Consider the following 5,455-nt stretch of genomic DNA (forward strand, 5'->3'; position numbering starts at 1 on the left):
CACATTTTCCGCATTTTCCGGACTAAAATATAAGTATTTCCCCCGAACCATGGTGAGATAATTCTTTGGGTTCGGGTTCTTACTTTGATCAGTGATCCATGTGATCCATGCATTAGCATAGAACTCTTGAACCATTAGGATGCCGACTTGTTGGATGGGGTTTGTTAGAACTTCCCAACCTCTTCTTTGAATTTCATGTCGGATCTCCGGATACTCATTTCTTTTGAGTTTGAAAGGGACCTCGGGGATCACCTTCTTCTTGGCCACAACATCATAGAAGTGGTTTTGATGGGCTTTGGAGATGAACCTTTCCTTCTTCCATGACTCGGAGGTGGAAGCTTTTGTCTTCCCTTTCCCTTTTCTAGAGGATTCTTCGGTCTTAGGTGACATCAATGGTAATGGAAAAACAAAAATTTTATGCTTTTACCACACCAAACTTAGAATTTTGCTCACCCTCGAGCAAGAGAAGAAAGAAAAGATGAAGAAGAAGAAGAAGAAAAGATGGAGAAGAGGGGGGAGGTGTGTTTCGGCCAAGAAGAGAAGAGAGGGTTGTGTTGTGTGAAAATGAGGAAGAATGGAAGGCTTTATATAGGGAAGGGAGGGGGGTTAAGGTTCGGCCATTTAGGGTGGGTTTGGGTGGGAAATTGATTTTGAATTTTGAAGGTAGGTGGAGTTTATGAGGTAGGTTTATGGGGAAGAGTGGATGGATGTGAGTGGTGAAGAGGTGATGGGGAAGAGAGATTGAGGTGATTGGTGAAGGGTTTTGGGGAAGAGTGTTTATGGGATTGTGTGCAAGAGGGGTGAGAAGAAGTGAGTGGAGGTAGGTGGGGATCCTGTGGGGTCCACAGATCCTGAGGTGATCCTGTGGGGTCCACAGATCCTGAGGTGTTCAAGGATTTACAACCTTGCACCAAATTAGGCATGTAAAATGCCCTTGCACACAACTCTGGGCGTTCAGCGCGAGGTTGGTGCTTGTTCTGGGCGTTGAATGCCCATTTATAGCCTATTTCTAGCGTTGAACGCCAGAACCATGCTTGTTCTGGGCGTTCAGCGCCAGCTCTCCTCCAGGGTGCATTTCTGGCGTTCAAACGCCCAGATGCTACCCATTTCTGGCGTTCAGCGCCAGAACCATGCTCTGTTCTGGCGTTGAACGCCCAAAACATGCTTCTTACTGGCGTTTAAACACCAGTAAGGTCTTCCTCCAGGGTGTGATTTTTCTTTTGCTGTTTTTGATTCCGTTTTCAATTTTTATATTTATTTTGTGACTCCACATGATCATGAACCTATAAAGACATATAACTAAGAAAAATATAGTTAGATAAATAAATAAAAATTGGGTTGCCTCCCAACAAGCACTTCTTTAATGTCAATAGCTTGACAGTGGGCTCTCATGGAGCCTCACAGATGTTCAGAGCATTGTTGAGACTAACCAACACCAAACTTAGAGTTTGGAGATGGGAGTTCAACACCAAACTTAGAGTTTGGTTGCGGCCTCCCAACACCAAACTTAGAGTTTGACTGTGGGGGCTTTGTTTGACTCTACTTTGAGAGAAGCTTTTTATGCTTCCTCTCCATGGATGCAGAGAGAGATCCTTGAGTTGTAAACACAAGGTTGTCCTCATTTAATTGAAGGATCAATTCTCCTCTGTCCATATCAATCACAGCTCTTGCTGTGGCTAGGAAAGGTCTTCCTAGGATGATGGATTCATCCTCTTCCTTTCCAGTATCCAGGACTATGAAATCAGCAGGGATGCAAAGGCCTTCAACCTTTACTAACACGTCCTCTACTTGTCCATAAGCCTATTTTCTTGAATTGTCTGTCATCTCTAATGAGATTTTAGCAGCTTGTACCCCATAGATTCCCAGTTTCTCTATTACAGAGAGGGGCATGAGGTTTATCTCTGAACCAAGGTCACACAGAGCCTTAAAGATCATGGTACCTATAGTACAAGGTATTATGAACTTTCCAGGATCCTGTCTCTTCTGAGGCAATGTCAGTTGATCCAGATCACTTAGTTCATTGGTGAACAAGGGAGGTTCATCTTCCCAAGTATCAATGCCAAATAATTTGGCATTTAGCTTTATGATTGCACCAAGGAACTTGGCAGCTTGCTCTTCAGTAACATCCTCATTCTCTTCAGAAGAGGAATACTCATCAGAGCTCATGAATGGCATAAGGAGGTTCAATGGAATCTCTATGGTCTCTAGATGAGCCTTAGAGTCCTTTGGTTCCTCAGAGGAAAGCTCCTTATTGATCACTGGACGTCCCAGGAGGTCTTCCTCCTTGGGATTCACGTCCTCTCCTTCCCTTACAGGTTTGGCCATGGTGCTTATGTCAATGGCCTTGCACTCTCCTTTTGGATTCTCTTCTGTATTGCTTGGGAGAGTACTATGAGGGATTTCAGTGATCCTTTTACTCATCTGGCCCACTTGTGCTTCCAAATTTCTAATGGAAGACCTTGTTTCATTCATGAAACTTACAGTGGCCTTGGATAGATCAGAGACTAAGTTTGCTAAATTAGAGGTATTTTGTTCAGAGTTCTCTGTCTGTTGCTGAGTGGATGATGGAAAAGGTTTATTATTGTTAAACCTGTTTCTTCCACCATTATTAAAGCCTTGTTGAGGCCTTTGATCCTTCCATGAGAGATTTGGATGATTTCTCTATGATGGATTATAGGTGTTTCCATATGGTTCACCCATGTAATTTACCTCTGCTATTGCAGGGTTCTCAGGATCATGAGCTTCTTTTTCATAAGAAGCCTCTTGAGTACTGTTGGATGCAGCTTGCATTCCATTCAGACTCTGAGAAATCATATTGACTTGCTGAGTCAATATTTTGTTCTGAGCCAATATGGCATTCAGAGTATCAATTTCAAGAACTCCCTTCTTCATAGGCGTCCCATTACTCACAGGATTCCTCTCAGAAGTGTACATGAACTGGTTATTAGCAACCATGTCAATGAGTTCTTGAGCTTCTGCAGGCGTTTTCTTTAGGTGAATGGATCCACCTGCAGAAGTGTCCAATGACATCTTTGATAGCTCAGATAAACCATCATAGAATATATCCAGGATGGTCCATTCTGAAAGCATGTCAGAAGGACACTTTTTGGTCAACTGTTTGTATCTTTCCCAAGCTTCATAGAGGGATTCACCTTCTTTTTGTCTGAAGGTTTGAACATCAACTTTAAGCTTGCTCAGCTTTTGAGGAGGAAAGAACTTGGCTAAGAAAGCCGTGACCAGCTTATCCCAAGAGTTCAGGCTGTCTTTGGGTTGAGAGTCCAACCATATTCTAGCTCTGTCTCTTACAGCGAAAGGGAAAAGCATGAGCCTGTAGACTTCAAGATCTACTCCATTAGTCTTAACAGTATCACAGATATGCAAGAATTCAGTTAAGAACTGAAAAGGATCTTCAGATGGAAGTCCATGAAACTTGCAGTTCTGCTGCATCAGAGAAACTAGCTGAGGTTTCAGCTCAAAGTTGTTTGCTCCAATGACAGGAATGGAGATGCTTCTTCCATGTAAATTGGAATTAGGAACAGTAAAGTCACCAAGCATCCTCCTTGCATTATTGTTGTTGGGTTCGGCTGCCATCTCCTTTACTTGTTCGAAATTTTCAATAAGGTTGTCTCTGGATTGTTGTAATTTAGCTTCTCTTAGTTTTCTCTTCAGAGTCCTTTCAGGTTCTGGATCAGCTTCAACAAGAATGCCTTTTTCTCTGTCCCTGCTCATAAGAAAGAGAAGAGAAAAAGAAAAGAAGAGGAATCCTCTATGTCACAGTAAAGAGGTTCCTTATTGTTAGTAGAAGAAGAAAAGGAATAGGGGTGAAGAAGAATGAAGAATCCAAACACACAGGTAAGGATAGGAGCAGTGATGTGAGATGAAGAGAAGTGTTAGTAGATGAATAAATAATTAGGAGGAGATGAGGGAGGAAAAATTTCGAAAATAATTTTTGAAAAAGGGTTAGTGATTTTCGAAAATAATTTTTGAAAAAGGTTAGTAGTTTTTCGAAAATTCAAATAAAAAAAATAAAATAATTAGTTTAATTAAAAGGAAATTTTGAAAAAGAGGGAGATATTTTCGAAAATTAGAGAGAGAGGGAGTTAGTTAGGTCGTTTTGAAAAAGATAAGAAACAAACAAAAAGTTAGTTAGTTAGTTGAAACAAATTTGAGAAGATAAGAAGTTAGGAAGTTAGAAAAGATATTTTGAAATCAAATTTTTGAAAAAGATATGATTTTTAAAATCACAATTAATGACTTGATACACAAGAAATCACAAGATATGATTCTAGAACTCAAAGTTTGAATCTTTCTTAACAAGCAAGTAACAAACTTGAAATTTTTGAATCAAAACATTAATTGTTATTGTTATTTTCGAAAATATGATGTAAAATTAAGAAAAATATTTTTGAAAAATATTTTTGAAATTTTCGAAAATAACTAAAAAAAATGAAAAAGATTTGATTTTTGAAGAAGATTTTGAAAAAGATAAGATTTTTAAATTGAAAATTTGATTTGACTCATGAAAACAACTAGATTTTAAAAATTTTTGAAAAAGTCAAATCTAATTTTCGAAATTTTGAGAGAGAAAAAGGGAAAGATATTTTTTTTATTTTTGAATTTTTATGATGAGAGAGAAAAACAAGAAAAAATGATGCAATGCATGAAAGTTATGGATCAAAACAATGAATGCATGCAAGAATGCTATGAATGTCAAGATGAACACCAAGAACACTATGAAGATCATGATGAACATCAAGAACACATTTTTGAAAAATTTTTAATGCAAAGAAAACATGCAAGACACCAAACTTAGAATTCTTTAATGCTTAGACACTAAGAATTCAAGAATGCATATGAAAAACAAGACTCAAACCAGAAACACAAAAAATATTTTTGATTTTTATGATTTTATGAATTTTTTTTGTATTTTCTTTAATTTTTTCGAAAATCATTTTGAAAAAAAGAAAAATAAGGATTCCAAAATTTTTAAGATGAATTCCAGGAATCTTATGCTCTTTAGTCTAAAGCTCCAATCAAAGGGTCAGGCATGGCTTAATAGCCAACCAAGCTTTAGCATGTAACAGGTAGATCATGAACAGCAGTAGGTGGATTAGCACCAACTAGCTTGCTCTTGATAACAAATTGGAAGCCTCAATCCAAATGAATTTAGACATGGCTTTACAGCCAGCCAAGTTTCACATGCTTCATGAAACACTAGAATTCATTCTTAAAAATTTTGAATAAAATTATAAAATTTTTTAAAACATTTTTATTTTAAAATTTTTTTCGAAAACAAAGGAGAAATTTTTGAAAGATTTTTTTTTTGAAAAATTTTTGAAAATAAAATAAAAAGAAAGTTACCTAATCTGAGCAACAAGATGAACCGTCAGTTGTCCAAACTCGAACAATCCCCGGCAACGGCGCCAAAAACTTGGTATGCGAAATTGTTACTCAG

At 37.9% G+C, this 5,455-nt stretch overlaps 1 long non-coding RNA gene across 2 annotated transcripts in view; it reads right to left on the reverse strand.

Annotated features, from left to right (window-relative positions):
- LOC107628297 overlaps nt 1-5,455 on the reverse strand; it is an 18,269-nt gene that overhangs the window by 8,450 nt on the left and 4,364 nt on the right. The gene's annotated exons all lie outside the window — the stretch shown is intronic.

This window comes from Arachis ipaensis, chromosome B02 (assembly GCF_000816755.2).
Source record: "Arachis ipaensis cultivar K30076 chromosome B02, Araip1.1, whole genome shotgun sequence".
NCBI lineage: Eukaryota > Viridiplantae > Streptophyta > Magnoliopsida > Fabales > Fabaceae > Arachis > Arachis ipaensis.